The sequence below is a fragment of the Danio aesculapii genome, chromosome 2, assembly GCF_903798145.1.
Source record: "Danio aesculapii chromosome 2, fDanAes4.1, whole genome shotgun sequence".
Taxonomy (NCBI): domain Eukaryota; kingdom Metazoa; phylum Chordata; class Actinopteri; order Cypriniformes; family Danionidae; genus Danio; species Danio aesculapii.
The window spans coordinates 57,458,600-57,476,894 of NC_079436.1; the positions used below are offsets into that span (position 1 = coordinate 57,458,600).

General features: G+C 34.9%; 1 long non-coding RNA gene across 2 annotated transcripts in view; it reads left to right on the forward strand.

Moving 5' to 3' along the window:
- Positions 1-16,416, forward strand: part of LOC130237540 (uncharacterized) — a 48,225-nt gene extending 31,809 nt beyond the window's left edge. For both annotated transcript variants that reach the window (XR_008838552.1, XR_008838553.1), the window contains exon 4: positions 14,542-16,416. This is a non-coding gene — a long non-coding RNA (uncharacterized LOC130237540). The remainder of the gene's footprint in view (positions 1-14,541) is intronic.
- Positions 16,417-18,295: the final 1,879 nt, after the last annotated feature.

Consider the following 18,295-nt stretch of genomic DNA (forward strand, 5'->3'; position numbering starts at 1 on the left):
CACATTTATATACATACATACCATACATACATATATATACACATATATATTTATATATATATATATATATATATATATACACATACATATATATATATATATATATATACACATACACACATACATATTTATATACATATACATACACATACATATATATATATACATACACATTTATATACATACATACATACATACATACATACATACATACATACATACATACATACATACATACATACATACATACATACATACATATATATATATATATATATATATATATATATATATATATATATATATATATTACATTACAATAGCCTGATTAAATAACTACTTATAGTTCAAGTTCATTTATTTATAGAGCACATTTAAAAGCAGTCACAAGACTGACCAAAGTGCTGTACATAAGAGAGGGTAAAAATAAAAAGACTGAATATAAAAACATAGAAATAAGGCAAGAGAAATGCCTGGAAAAATGTAAAAATGGACCATTAAAATAATCCTAAAAAGCCAAGGTACGTAAAGGTACGTTTTAGGAAGTGATTTAAAAATAGATAATGATGGAGCCATTCTAATCTCAAGGGGCAAGGTGTTCCACAACCCAGGACTCGCCACAGAGAAAGCTCTGTCCCCTCTACGTTTCAGTCTGGACTGTAGTTCTGCTCATTTGTAAAGGTTACACCACCATATATATATAATGCTTATTTTGACATTTATTTGATGTATTATTTTTATTATATTGCTGTTTAAATACTATATGTATATATATATTAGGGCTGCATGATTTTGGAAAAAACTGACATTGCGATACTTCGGTTTTCTGCTATATATATTGTGATATGAACATATTTACATAAGTTGACTATTTGGAAAAAATTCTCAAATTTACATTGTCTGATAATTTTGTTGGGGAGTGCATCTGCACAAAATACAACACAAAAATACGCAAAATAATACAATTTAAAGCACAGATGAAAGCTGTAACACTGTGAAATTAAACACTGTGGTTTTGAGTGGAGTCTAACAGTATTGAGATATAGAAATTCAATAATCAAATGTACAATAACCGTGTCTTTATTGTATAAATGTGTAAACCCAATTAATCAAATCGGTCACACTTTACAGTAAGATTCATTATTGTATTAATGATTCATGTTAATTAATGCATTTACTAACATGAACAATGAACAATACATTTACTACAGTATTTGTTCATGTTAGTTAACGTTAGTTATGAAAATACAGATGTACATTGTTAGTTCATGTTAAATCACAGTGCATTAACTAATGTTAACAAGCCTGGACTTAAATGTTAATGAAGCATTAGTAAATGTTCAATTATGATTAATAAGTGTTGTTCATGATTAGTTCATGTTAGTAAATGCATTAACTAAGAAACAGTATTGTAAAGTGTTACCATCAAATCTAATCTAATTGTTAGAATAGAAAACTTGATACTGTCTTTAAATGATATAAATTAACTTCTTATAATTAAATTAAAGCATAACTGAGTGCACCCCATTTTGAAGATGAATAGTTGTATCCATGTCTCAGTGAATATAGGCAATGTATTTTAGAAATAGAAAGACAATCCATTTATATTCATGCAAAATTTGCAAGCAACAAAATTTAAAAAATTTTTTGCTTCTCTTCAATTTTCCTCTTTTTAAATTTTGCATTTAATATTTTTCTATAGTATTTAAATTTGTCTGTGCTAGTTTTTGGACCATTATCGTAAGTCATTTTGTTAGATCAGCTCCAGATTTGGCTTCAGTACAGACTAATCTAATGTACATGCACTAATATAATATTGTAAAGCTTCCTATAGAAAATATTAATTTAACTGAGAGATTTGTGAGGGGTGTACTCATAAATGCTGAGCACTGTACATACATACACACACACACACACACACACATACACACACATAATTGGGTTGATTCAACGGCAGACAAAAGCCCTCCTCCCCTAATAATACTCATGAACACAGACCTCCGCAGACCCTTCACACCTCCACAATCACACAAATAACAAAACGCAACAACTTCACTGTAGAGCAAAACACACACATTGTCCTGAAAAAAACATTGTTGGACTCTAATAAATACAAAAAATAAAAAATAAATTTGTACTCTAAAAATGGATGTAATATTCTAAAAAAATGATCAGCTTATTTTCTTTTAAAAGTGAACATCATTATCAACAAATGCTCTTTATAAACTGGTCTAATATATAATTACCAGTTCTGGTGCCAATCAATGTTTTTCCTTTTATTTATATAGACATTTTAATGATATAGACTTTTACATTTATATTTATTACATTTACATTTATACATTTATTATAGAGAAAAATAAATGATTTTATTCATCTATAATCATAAATGATCATAGAGTTTTTTATGTATTAATAATAAAAATAATTAACATATATATATATATATATATATATATATATATATATATATGACGAGTTCAGATGAAAAAACCTCTAAATGCCATCTGAAATGAGTATTTTAATCAGGTTTCAATGTGTAGGTTTGAGTAATTTCACTTTAATGGCAAAGAAAAGTCCTTTTCATGGCCTTTAAAGGGAAATAACTCGACATAAACAAAGAAGACTGAAAAATGATCATTTTCGATGGAAATTTCAGAATTCAGAACTCTATATATATATATATATATATATATATATATATATATATATATATATATATATATATATATACACACTTTGTTTCAACATAATAAATGTATTATATAATAATTTAGGACAATCACTTATTTTGAACACTTTTTCTTATTCAAACAAACCAACAAATAATTGTTTGATGATGGAACATTATTTAACCCGTATTTTGACATTTTATGTTCAGAAAAGCGGTCTGAAAGAGACACTTCACCTGCATGCATTTGTTTTGAATCTGAATGACACTGATTTTACACTGAATTTAAATCAAACACACACAAGGAAAGTCAGTTTACATTTCAACATCATCCACAAATCAACACTGACTTGTAAAATCAACGATTAAAGCATTAGTGTTGCATATATGAAGTATTTAACACACACACACACACACACACACACACACACACACACACACACACACACACACACACACACACACACACACACACACACACACACACACACACACACTTCAGCTTATCCTCAGATTAAACTTCTGCTTTTTTGTGCTGTTTTTAATGCTTCACACAGAAATTCAGCTCAGGAGATTATCATGAGTGTGTGTGCAGACTGTGTGTGTGTGTCCAGACAACTGTGAGTGCAAATATGAAGCAGAGAGTGTATAAAAGAGTGTGTGTGTGTGTGTGTGTGTGTGTGTGTGTGTGTGTGTGTGTGTGTGTGTGTGTGTGTGTGTGTGTGTGTGTGTGTGTGTGTGTGTGTGTGTGCGTGCGTGTGAAGTTGCTGGACGTCTGAATGCAGCGCAGCAGGTGAACGAGGGACCGCCGGAGGTCAAGGTCAGAGCGGGGCTCGTCTGGAGCCAAATGCAGATGAGCTGCTCTATTAATAAACAGACAGAGAGGAGTGAGTGTGTGTGTGTGTGTGTGTGTGTGTGTGTGTGTGTGTGTGTGTGTGTGTGTGTGTGTGTGTGTGTGTGTGTGTGTGTGTGCGTGCGTGTGTGTGTGTGTCTGCTTAAATTCACACTCAGGAGCTGTGTTCTTGTGTGTGTTCATTCAAACTCACTCTGTCTTTCCTTTGTGTCTGCAGGCACACACTCGTGCACACACACACACAGACACACACACACACACACACACACACACACACACACCAACAAAAACTCTCTAACTCAGCGACACACAAAGAAAAAACACACAGACATACACACACGCAGACACACAATGATAAAGCATGTAAACACACATACACACTCAAACAAACAGTGACACACAAACATTATCAGACAAACACACACACTCACACACACAAAGATACAGCAAGCAAACACACACAAACACACTCAGACAGACACACAAAGAAAAAACACACACAAACACATTTAGACACACACGCACACGCACACACACACACACACACACACACACACACAGACTTAAAAAACACTTTCGGTCACACACAAACATACTCAGAACCACATGCAAAGAAAAAAACACACACTCAGACAACAAACACACACACAGATTCAGTCATTCAATCACACACACAAAAGAAAAAACACACACAAACACACACAGTCCGTCTTTCAGTCACACACACACACACAGATTTGACAGTTTTACACTGATCATGGAGGGATATATAAACATTAGCCCAGCTCTATGATGCACCAGTAAGCAGATGACTATGAGGTAAACATCATCATAATGACCCAGTCTCTCTCTCGCTGTGGTTGTCTGCTGAAGTTAAAAGAGTGCAGAATAAGTGACAGAAATAGATTTGGCTGAGTGTGTGTGTGTGTGTGTGTGTGTGTGTGTGTACGTGTGTGTGAGAGCTCAGTTTCTGCTTTCTCAACATTTGGAAGCAGATGCATTTGCAGACTGCAATACTGTCAGGCATGTGTGTCAGACAGCTAAGAGGACAAACACAGGGGTCCTCAAATCAGCACTGAGAAGCCATGCTGGAATACTGACACTACATGCTATATGCAAACACAAACACTTCACAGTACAGCAATGACCAATGATTATATGCAGCTTTATCTCATTATCATGATGATACCAGGTTTGCCGCCATGATGGATAGATGGATGGATGGACGGATGGACGGATGGATGGACGGACGGACGGACGGATGGTTGGATAGATATATAGATATAACAATGGATAAATAGAATGATGGATGGATGGATGGATGGATGGATAGATGTATGGATAGATATATAGATATAACAATGGATGGATGGATGGATGGATATATATATATATATATATATATAGATAGATAGATAGATAGATATAACAATGGATAAATAGAATGATGGATGGATGGATGGTTGGATAGATATATAGATATAACAATGGATAAATAGAATTTACAGATGGAGTTTTAAAGTAATTTATTTTTGCAATATTTTGCTTGCATTTATTATTTTTAAATTTCTAAATATGTTTGGTGACTAAAATATTATTTTAATAAATATATCTGTTTAATATATTAGTTTAAATGCACAAAAATACACCCTATGCCTATATTCACTGAGAAATGGAGAAACATATTCATTTATACATATACACACACACACACACGCACACACACACACACACACACACACACACACACACACACACACACACACACTACCTGACAAAAGGTTTTAGGAACACAAATAATAACTCGACTTCTAGTTGATCATTTGGTATTAGAAGTGGCTTAAATGAAAGGTAAAGGCCTCTAGATGAGGCTTATTTGAGCACAATAAAATATGCTCATGTCTTGATTATTAATGATTTGATTAGGACAGTAAGGTCTGACTCTGCTTAGACTAAAGTCTGCTCACTGAACCTTCAATAATGTCCAGTATAGAATATGTGCTCATGCTGCAGTGGAAACAGAATGAATATTGTGTCTGACTCCATCATGAGCTTGGAGGACTGCATCCATACATCTCTGCAATGACTCAAATCACTGATTAATAAAGTCATCTGGAATGGCAAAGAAAGCCTTCTTGCAGGACTCCCAGAGTTCATCAAGATTCATTAGATTCATCTTCAATGCCTCCTCCATCTTACTCCAGACATGCTCAATAATGTTCATGTCTGGTGACTGGGCTGGCCAATCCTGGAGCAATTCTTTGCTTTCAGGAGCTTTGATGTGGAGGCTGAAGTATGAGGAGCGCTATCCTGCTGGAGAATTTGCCCTCTCCTGTGGTTTGTAATGTAATGGGCAGCACAAATGTCTTGATACCTCAGGCTGTTGATGTTGCAGATCTCTCGCACACCTCCATACTGAATATAACCCCAAACCATGATTTTCCTTCACCAAACTTGACTGATTTCTGTGAGAGTCTTGGCTCCATGCTGGTTCCAGTAGGTCTTCTGCAGTATTAGTGATGATTGGGATGCAGCTCAACAGATGATTCAGCAGAGAAATCCACCTTCTGACACTTTTCCAGATGATCAACTAGAAGTCGAGTTATTAATTGTTGCTCTTACAGCTGAGATGGACATCAAGACTTTTGTCAGGCAGTGTACAACACCCACATACACAAAGATGCATACACAATACACAAACACATGCACACACAAACACACACATATATTTACAGTTACTCACATACCCCCCCACACACACACACATATAAACACACACACACACACACACACATAATGTTGTAAATGTAATGCATTCACTGTACAAACTCACCATTAATCGGATTTCTGATGAACCAAACTGAACTGTAAGCTTGAGCTGTAAACTGAGGAGTCTGCAGAATGTGTGTTTTCTGGAGTGTGTGTGTGTGTGTGTGTTTCTGGATGCAGAATAAAGGATCTGCTTTAACAGACAGGCTGTGACCTCTGACCCCGGCCCGCCGGAGGGATGTGTTTCCCATAGGCAGGGGCAAGCGGGTGTGTGTTGTAGTGCTGTAGTGTTTTAGCGCACACACACACACACACACACACTCACAGCCTCTTAAAGCAGCTCAATCTCCTGATTCACATGAGCTGTGATCCAATCACATGTATTTTTAATGAGGGGCCGCGTCTTTGTTGGTCAGACACAATAAAATAAAAGAGCGGGCCCCGGGACGTCCCGCACGCACAAATACCAGTAGATGCTTTCTTAAATCTGTCATTTGATTGTTTCTCAAACTCGTTTGCTTGCTTTCTCTGAGCTTTGACTGGTAGATTTGGAAAATAAATGAGAAAATTGGAAAAAAAGTGGGCTGGAAAAGTTGGTATCGGTGGCTCAGTGGTTAGCACTGTCGCCTCACAGCAAGAGGGTTGCAGGTTCGAGTCCCAGTTGGGCCAGTTGGCATTTCTGAATTGATGAACTAAATTGGCCGTTTAGTTGGCTGTGTGTGTGTGTGTGTGTGTGTGTGTGCGTATGGGTGTTTCCCACTACTGAGTTGCAGCTGGAAGGTCATCTATTGTGTAAAACATATGCTGGATAAGTTGCACCGTAGTGACCCTAGATAAATAAAGGGACTAAGCCAAAGGGAAATGAATGAATAAATATCAGTGTCTATAATAATATAATATCAGTAATATCATCTGCTTTGAAATAAATAAAGCAGATAGTCTTAATTAATCCAAACCTTTCAATGTCAGTGTAAACGCATTTCATTACCCCATGCTTAAATTCATCAGTGTGTCCTAAACTACAGTCAAAATAAAGTCAGAGCATCCACATACTCCTCCTAAAATTATCTCACATTTAAATGATCATGTAGTAGCCACACACACACATACACACACATACACACTAATCCACCTGCCGTTGCTGTTTGAGTGTGTTTTAATAAAGATCTGCTCTCAGACACACTTATAACCCCATCACACACACACACACACACACTCCAGACAGTCTAAATGTGTCAACCAGACACACACCTCCCTAACACACATGCACACATCAGACAGTCTGAAAGTGCCAACCAGACCACCCCAATACAGACACACACACACACACACACACAGTAGTTTATATATTCACTGTCTATACAATTTTATTAATATTGTTACGCCCACTGTAAAGCTTTTCTGAATACACACAGGCCAGACTACATTCTCTTTATTGACATTTTAACTAAAGTAATTTACTTGCATGCTGAAAACATACCATTTAGCCACATTTTGATGTTATACAGAGTTTATAGTTACAAAGATTGAATATTTGTCATGCTTATAATGCTGATGAACTTCCCTGAGATTCACAGGCTGCAACAACTTACATAGTTAGAAAAATAGACAATTTTATCAATAAAAAAATAAATAAATAGAAATAAATAATTAAAATTAATTAATTAAAATTAAATAAAATAGTAAAAAAGTTAATTAATTAAAAAATAAATAAATAAATACAATAATAAATCTTAAAAATAAATTATTAAAAATAAATAAAAATGAAATAAAGTAAATAAACTAAATAAAAATAATAATTAAAAATAAATGAGAATTTAAAAATGTATAAAATATTAGTTAAAAATAAATGAAAATAGCTAAGATATTAAAATAAATTCAAATACATAAAAACATTAAAAATAGAAATAAATAATTAAAAATACATAAATAAATAAAGTAAAATAAATAGATAGAAATAAATATAATTTTAAAATAAATAAAAATTAAAACGAATTAAGAAATAATAATAATAAAACAATTGAATAAAAATAAAATAAATAAAATATCAAAAAAATAAATGAATGAATGAATTAATTAATTAATTAATAAAATAATTAAAAATAAATAAATACAATAATAAAATAAAAAAAATAAATAATTTAAAATAAATAGAAATTTTTTTTTAATAAAAAAACAATAAAATTAACTAAATAAAAATATAAATAAATTATTTAAAATAAAAAATAAATAATAATTAAAAAAATAAATAAATATAGAATAAATTCAAATCAATAAATGAATGAATGAATGAATGAATGAATATTAAGTCTTCTTCCCTCATTTTTAAGGGATTTATTAATCCCTTAATGTTTTAATCCCTAAATGTTTGTAAAAAAAAAGGAAGAAAAAAAACATGAATAAAAGTTAACAAATGAAACAGAAAAATATAGACAGATCTGTAAATATGCTTATGAAAATATGTGTCAGTTTGTACATTATTGTTTGTTGTTCTGCAACTGAAGATGTAGCAGCAATACACTGAAGTGATGTTGAATGTGTGTTTATGATCTGTGTGTTTCCGTTGAGTAAAGAGAAGTTGCTGACCCTGATCTCACATTAATAATCAAGTCTGAGTCTAAACACACACACACACACACACACACACACACACTCCTCATGTCACCCAGGACAACGACCTTTGTGTCTGTCTATAGTCTCAGGTCACAGTCTGTCTGGCTGCACAATCACACACACACACACACACACACACACACACTAGTTCTGGGGCGAATTTTTTGTCGGGACGAGTGAGACCCATGAGACTCTAAAAACACCACCCATGGGACAATATAACTAGACACACACACTCCTGACAACGTCTCGCTCACATTATCACCACATGATCACAACCGCAAACCTGGCTCATTACAGTTCACTAAAAATACGTAATTCAAAATAATATATAATAATTAATATGAATAAACAAACAAATTAATTAATGTTGTGTATTTATTTATTTATTTATTTATTTATTTAGTTAGTTAGTTAGTTAGTTAGTTAGTTAGTTAGTTAGTTAGTTAGTTAGTTAGCCAGCAAAATATTTACATTATTCACGTAATGTACCAAAATAACTTTCAAAATAAAACTCCATAGAAATAGACACAAAACATGTAAAACTCAAGTAAAACTGCTGGATTCAATTACAAAATAAAAGAGAAAATATCCATTGACTTCATTCAATATTTATTTGATTCAATTTTAGGGTCACACTTTATTTTGATGGTCCGTTTGTTGAATTAAGTTACATTGCATCTACATTAGGGCTGCACGATAATGGAAAAATCTGATAGTGTGATATTTTCTTTTTCTGCGATACATATTGCGATATAAATAAAGTTTCAAACGACAGCTCGAATAGCTCTATTTGGTTTTCTGGAGAGTCTAACAGTATTTAGGTCCAGAAATTGAATAATCACAATGCAAAAAAGAGCTTTTCTTACTTTGTTTTGTCTAGTTTCTACTTCAAAATCTCCAACAATTGTAAAAAAATTGTTTAGTTTTCACAATCAGTAGAAATAAGTGGAAAATAAGAGTTTTTCCCTAAAACAAGCTTAATGATCTGCCAGTGGGGGAAGTGAAATAATCTTGTTTTCATTTTGAAGTGTAGATAATTAGACCCAAATTCTAAGCAAGGAAACGTTTTTGCATTCAATTCTGCAGCTCCTGGTCACTTCAGACTCCACATTGCATATCTTTGCGATGTGTCTATTGCGCATGTGCACATTGCGATATCGATGCTGAAACGATATATTGTGCAGCCCTGATCTACATGCCAGCTAATTCTAACTGATTACAAGCAGACTGTAAGGTTGGGGTTAGTGTAAGCTGACATGCACTTGCAGAGTTTCTTATAGTCAGTTAAAGGAGCAGTATCAGCAGATATTAAGCAGACGGTCTTACTAATACTCAAATGGACCATCAGAATAAAGTGTTCCCGATTTTAGTTATTGAACTAAATGATCTGGAAAATGACTTCACCTATTATTGAAATAGCGACTTTAAATGTGATTTTTAAAGTGAAAATTGCATGCATAAATCAATAAATATTGGCTTCGACACGATACAGTATATCCACACAGCCTTGTGCTCATAGACTAAAATCTGACTTTCGAAAATAAGCATTTTGAGGTATAAAATGACAAGTATTTTGAGAAATAACCCAATAATATTATACCATATTTATGCGATTTGTTTGATGATGTATTATTTTATTGAGTGATCATCCATAGACATCTACTGTATAAAGACCACAGGGGTCAGTTTAATTCAAATAGAAGCAGTAGCAGAGTATTTCTCCAAAACTGCAAAGCTGACTTATTATAGTGAATTAAAAGTACTTATTTAAATATATAAACAAATAAATCAACTTTATTTCAACAAGCTGACAAATTGAATTTCCACTTTTAGTTTCAGATTAAATTGCATGGTCGGTGCCTATGGTGTGGTGAAAAGTGCACCGACACATGCACTCTTCCAGGTCCTTCCCCTTTCTCTGCTCCCACACATTCCTGTCAATACTCTCTACTGTCCTGTCAAAATAAAGGTGAAAACCCCTATTAAAAATAATTAACTGCATGAATTTAATGCAAATAAAAACCAATGATCATCATTACAATTGCAAACCTGGGTTATTATGGTTAATTTAGAAAAAGAAATGAATTATTATTTATAGAAAACATTTCCTGAACAAAATACATTTTAACAGGGTTTCTGCAGGTTTCATCAAGTTAAATTTTAAGACATTTTAAGACCATTACGAATTAAATTTTAGACTTATACAGGGCTAAACGCTAAAGATTTTATTTGAATATCCCAGTTGGAAATTTTCACTTGTCCTGTCAAAAATGCTTTTAATTTAATACATGTAATCATACAATAATAATTTAATAATAGAAAATCTAGGCCAGGTCAGTTTCTGAATAAATGGAGAAATCTGAAACAAATGTTACTGTCAGGAGAGTAATGAAATGCTATCTTTAAATAAAACGTTGAAGGTTTTACTGAGATTAAAATGGTTGGTGAGTGTACGGGTGTTAATGGCCAGATTGGATAGCTATACGTGAACAAAGGAAAATTAAGATTAAGATTAAGATTTAAGACTGACAACACAATATTTCAGTAGATTTAAGACTTTTAAGGCCGAAAATTTAGCTTTTGAGATTTAAGACTTTTTAAGACACCAAGGATACCCTGTTTAATGATATATTTACTTTTAAATATTTATGACTTTCACTTAAATTCATGCACTTAAATAAGTCAAATTATTAAATTATTCAGACACACACATATACAAAAAGAAAATAATACCAGAAGTGAAAACAAAAAGTGTCAACACCACAATAAAAACAGCTCGACTGAGTTATAAAAGAGAAAATATTCATTTATTTTATTCAATATTTATTTCATTTAACTTACATTTATTGAACTACAATGATCTGAAAATTGACTTCACCTTAGAGCTGCACGATTCTGGCTCAAATGAGAATCACAAGTTTTTTCGCTTAAAATCAAGATCAGGATTCTGTAGACGTAAAATAAAGGTGAATATGAGTGGGCTGTTAATATTGTTATTTCTCAAACATATGCTAAAACAACTATAATAATATAATGTGTAGATCTACTGATGGGTAAATGCTAAATGTTATAGACTTGGAATTGTGGACTAGACGTTAAATTTGTCCTGGTCATTAATGCACAGTGAAGTGAAGACATCAGAATGAAACCATTCATAATTCTGAAGTTGAGTTATGTTTGAGACATGTGCTTGTCATTGACAACATTAATAGATCAATTATTTCACTGGTTAAATCAGACATGATCAGATTCCCTCTTGCATTATATTCAACATTATATAGGCTTGAGTAGTTATACTGACATTGTAAAACGTTTATTTTCATGCACAACACTGTGTGTTCACTATGAAATAAAAACATATCAAAAAAATAAACAGAAAACATATCAAATGCATATCAATCATAACTTTACAATGCGATGTGATCATGGAAATGATGTGCGCGGTTTTGGTTATGGTTTCACTTTCACTGCTAAGTGCGCTCATGTCATCATGGCTGCCGTCATTTTGAGAAAAAAAAAATTTCGGCCACAAATAAATCATTAAATTAAGCCAGAAATAACATTTTGGGGGTGAATTATACCTTATAAATACAGTACACAAGACTTTTAACACCATTTGGAGGTGTCCATGTTGCTGAACAACGTATATAAAACAATGTGAAGACTTGTGCAACTGCCTTTATGCTTCTCCTGATTTTGGAAAATATAATTGGCTGAATCGTAGAAATGCTGGATTAAGATCGTGTGGGGGGTTGAATCGAGATTGCGACCTTTTTTCCAATTCAAGAGTTCGAACTTAGATATTGTTTGACAACTGTTAGGTTTGGCATGCTGTCCCGGGAGAGAACCCTGAGCTCTGAGATAGTTGAGCCCAGGGCTCCCGCCTGGTCCATAGAGCATGTGAGGGGAGTATGAGATCAGGTGGTTCTCGAGAGATCTCCGTCGTAAAGGAAGAAAGGAGCTAGGAGAAGGGATGGATGGGGGGTTTCTTCGGAAAACGAAGATAAGAGAGTAGTTCAAGCTAGGCTACTTATAGTGAGTTGGGGTTAATCTGATTAGCTAACTAGTGAATGTAGATGAGTGGCCAGCTGCAGTCAATCATATCACGTGCTCCTCTCGAAATTAGTTTGTGAAACTTCACTTAATTATGTGGCCCTACTTCACCTCCTATTAAAACAGTGATTTTAAAAGTGATTTTTAAAGTGAAAAATTCATGCATTAAACAATAAATATTAGCTTTAAAGGGCCCATAATTTACCTCTTTTTTATGATTTAATATTAATATTCTGGTTCTTCTGAGTGTGCCAGTTTAGGTTCAGTTTAAAACACAATTCAGATTGTTTTATTATAATGTGTTTAAAAGTGTCATGTTGGGGGCGTGTCCACAGTTCGCTGATTTAGGGGTGTGTTGCTTAACATGTAGATTAGTTTTGGCTTCCCGCCCAATGTAACAAGGGGGCGGGGCCATGAGCTCACCCGCTCTGTGTTTGGGCAGACTGAGAGAAGGAGAAGGAGTGAGAGGTTCAGCAATCCGTCGTACATGTACGACCCGGACACAGACCAAGCAGAGAGTACAAAATCATTTGTGTCTTTGTACAGTTTTACAGCCAACTGTGTGCTAGTTTCAACTACCGAGCTTGTACACCGAGACTGATAACCACGCACACTGAATTAACTTTGACTGAGGCACCGGATGCGCTGCTCGAAGCCGCGACACGGCACACCAGACACTCTCTGTGGCGCACCAGAAACATGAAGTGTCCCGAATCGTCGCGCCGTTGTGTGTACCCTGATAGAAACCTATGTTTAGAATTATAAAACGCATGGCGCAGCGTCAGGTACAGCAGCACCTAGTTAAGATCACAGGGAGCGTCTGTGATCGCAAGAAATGCAAACGGCTGAAGTATAAGGTAGACTCAATGAGAAGTACACATGTTTGCAAACCTACCTAAAGATACAACCAATAATTCCGATTAGAGCGATAATGTGGAGAATATTGATCTTGTGTTGAGCCCAATGAGCCTTGCATCTAAAAATAGAGCTAGTGTGTTCCTTTAGTGATATCGCTTCGACTCACGCTGAAAATGGCGGACGTGAATCAACAAACTGAGGATATGATGATGCGCCTGTCAATCAATACTGGTGGGCGGGGGGACCGCACTCCTACTTAACGTTGCGGTCGATCTGAAATCCGCTCCAATTGGTCCACCGTTTTTATGTTGTTAAATTGAAAAAAAAAAGCACTGGGTGTGTTAATATCACCCCAATATGACGGTCTATACACCATACATGCACATATGTCTGTCCAAACAGCTTGAATAGTAGATTTTTTACCATAGGTGCCCTTTAACATAAGGATTTTTGTGTATGAAATGACAAGTATTTAGAAAAATAACACTATATTAGTGTACTGCAATATAATTTTGATGATCTATTATATTATTGGGTGATCTTCCACAGTCACCTACAGTATATAGACCATGTTAATGTTTGGAGTTTTTCTCCAAATGTTACGTTGTGTGTTCATGTCAATACCATCATATTTTTTGCCGTTTATAATATCAAATGTCTTTCACAAACACTAATAAGCACACAAATCAACAGACTAATGTTGTTTCTATGCTCTTTTCAGCAGTAAAGCTGTGAAAAATACACTAAGATGGATCTGACCTGCTGATGAGGTCATCTGAAGACTCGATGATATCACTTCCCATGGAGCAGAACAGGAAGACTCCCTCGTTCATGAACAGCGTTCCACTCAAACACTGACGGCGGGAGGAAAAAACAGCATTAATGTTTGCATCTGCTTTTATGAGTCTGTTCATGTTTTTACTGACGTCCAGTGTAGAAATTAAAAACATTAGTATATAATAGCTGATTAATTTCACACACACAAATAGAGATGCACACGTACGCACAAATACACGCACACACACATAAAAGCACACAAATATATGTAGACATACAAATATATATAAATATATATGGACACAAATACACTCAAAACACACAAATGCACGCATAAATTAAAGCACAAACACGCACTCAAATACACACACACACCTAAATGGACACATAAGTACACACACAAATATATATGCAGACATACACATACAGTTGAATCCAGACGTTTACATACACACTAAAAAAAGGAACATAATAATCTTTTTAAAAATGTCTGATGGTAAATCAGACTGTGTTTACTATTTTAGGTCCGTTATGATTACCTAAATGATTTACATTTGATAAATGCCAGAATAATGAGAGAATTTCATTTTCAGAATGTTTAATTAATTTTAGATAGCTAAAAGTTTACACACATTTCTTTGGTATATTTTAGCTTTGCTTTTAAACTGTATAACTTTGGTCAGATGTTTTGGGCCTCCTTCCACAAGCTTCTCACAATAGTTTGAAGGAGTTTTGGCCCATTCCTCCTGACAGAATTGGTGTAACCAAGTCAGATTTCTAGACTAGTCTTGCTCGCACAAGCTTTTTCAACTCTGCCCACAAATTCTCTATAGGGTTGAGATCAGGGCTTTGTGATGGCCACTCCAAAACATTCACTCTGCTGTCCTTAAAGCACATTTGACCTAATCTGGCAGTATGCTTAGGGTCATGGTCTGTTAGGAAGACCCATTTGTGGCCGAGTTTTAATTTCCTGGCTGATGTCTTGAGATGTTGCTTCAGTATTTCTACATCATGTTCTTTCCTCATGCACTTTCCATCTATGCTGTGAAGTGGACCAGTCCCTCCTGCAGCAAAACAGCCCCACAATGCTGCCGCCCCAATACTTCACAGTTGGGATGGTGTTTATAGGCTTGTAAGCTTTCTCCTTTGTCCTCCAAATGTAAAACTGGTCATTATGGCCAAACAGTTCAATCTTAGCTCCATCAGACCACAGGACATGTCTCCAAACATTAGTCTTTTTCCCAGTGTAATTTAGCTAATTGTAATTCGGCTTTATTGTTGACTCTGGCTTGTTGATTTTCCCATGTTGTCACACAAGGAAGCAGTGTGTTTGAGCTTTTCCTTAAATACTATTCTACAGTTGTGCCTCCAATTAACTCAAATGTTGTCAATTAGCCAATCAGAAACTTCCAAAACCTTGACACCATCAGCTGAGCTTTTTCAGAGGCAGAATAATCTTATTGTGTGTAAACTTGACTTTCAATTAAAGTTCTCTCAAAAAATCTCTCTCATTATTCTACTATTAATCATAAACAGAAACACGTGATAATCCTGACTTACCTAAAAGAGAAAAAGTTTAGTCACATTAACATCTGACATTTTTTTAAATGGTTTATGTGCCTTTTTATACAGTGTGTGTTAACTTCTGCTTTCAACTGTACACACACACACACACACACACACACACACAAATATACTCACACACACACACAATAAAATCTGCAAATCAATATTTCACTAACACTACACCAGTAATCAAGTGCGCATTTAAATTACAATTATCACTTAAACCTGTCTGTACTGGAGTCTGATTTGTCAATAAAGCACACAATACATTTAATTCATCTGGTCGCTGGATTCATTTGTATGCGTTGTATTTATATTTTGTGTTGTAAAATGAGTATGAAGTATTTTTGTTGTTGTAAAGAGGGCAGATTAAATACTATTCAAATGCAATTTAAGCTGGTCTAGTTCTGTTAGAATTTTGTTTTTGTCTTTAGCTCCACAAAAGGGTTACTACGCTACTATAACACACACCGGCCACTTTATTAGGTACATCTTACTAGTACCCAGTTAGATCCCCTTTTGCCTCCAGAACTGCCTTAATCCTTCGTGGCGTAGATTCAACAAGCTACTGGAAATATTCCTCAGAGATTTTGCTCCATATTGACATGATAGCATCACGCAGATTTGTGGGCTGCACATCCATGATGTGAATCTCCCGTTCCACCACATCCCAAAGGTGCTCTATTGGATTGAGCTCTGCTGACTGTGGAGGCCATTTGAGTACAGTGAACTCATTGTCATGTTGAAGAAACCAGTCTGAGATGATTGGGGCTTTATAACATGGTGCGTTATCCTGCTGGAAGTAGCCATCAGAAGATGGAGACACTGTGGTCATAAAGGGATGGACATGGTCAGCAACAATACTCAGGTAGGCTGTGGTGTTGACACGATGATCAATTGGTACTAATGGACCCAAAGTGTGCCAAGAAAATCTCCCCCACACCATTACACCACCACCACCAGCCTGAACCGTTGATACAAGACAGGATGGATCCATGCTTTCATGATGTTGATGCCAAATTCTGCCCCGACCATCCGAATGTGGCAGCAGAAATGGAGACTCATCAGACCAGGCAACGTTTCTCCAATCTTCTATTGTCCAGTTTTGGTGAGCCTGTGTGAATTGTAGCCTCAGTTTCCTGTTCTTAGCTGACAGGAGTGGCACCCGGTGTGGTCTTCTGCTGCTGTAGCCCATCCGCCTCAAGGTTGGACGTGTTGTGTGTTCAGAGATGCTCTTCTGCAGACCTCTGTTGTAACGAGTGCTTATTTGAGTTACTGTTGCCTTTCTATCAGCTGGAACCAGTCTGGCCATTCTCCTCTGACTTCTGGCATCAACAAGGCATTTGCACCCACAGAACTGCCGCTCACTGGATATTTCCTCTTTGTCGGACCATTCTCTGTAAACCCTAGAGATGGTTGTGTGTGAAAATCCCAGCAGATCAGCAGTTTATGAAATACCAACAACCATGTCACGTTCAAAGTCACTTAAATCCCCTTTCTTCCCCATTCTGATGCTCAGTTTGAACTGCAGCAGATCGTCTTGACCATGTCTAGAGATGCTACCATGTGATTGGCTGATTAGAAATTTGCTTTAATGAGCAAATTGGACAGGTGTACCTAATAAAGTGGCCGATGAGTGTATAGTCTATGCAGAAATAACTTTATAAATATATATTTTTATTTTTACTTAAAATGTATAATTTAGTACCCCTACCCAGTCAGACCGCTACAGCGTGTATAATTCATGTTGTTATGTAAAAATAACTTTATATGCATATTAGAGAAATGTGTTTGCATTTTGCTTTATAATTAAATTTCACTTCTCTAATTTGCTGCATGCAGCACAACGACATATGGACATTTTACAACACACCTTACAATAAGGTTTCAATAGTTAATGCATTTACTAACATGAACTAATAATATTAATCATAGTTCAACCTTTACTGATGGAGTATTGAAATTGATATGCATGCATGTTAACATTAGTTAATGCATTTGTGAGTTAACATGAACAACATTCTTTTCATTCACTAACTTTAACAAACATGAATAAATACTGTAATGTGTAGTGCATTGTTTTTTGAAGTTACTAATAAATACATAAACCAACATTAACTTATACAAGCTTA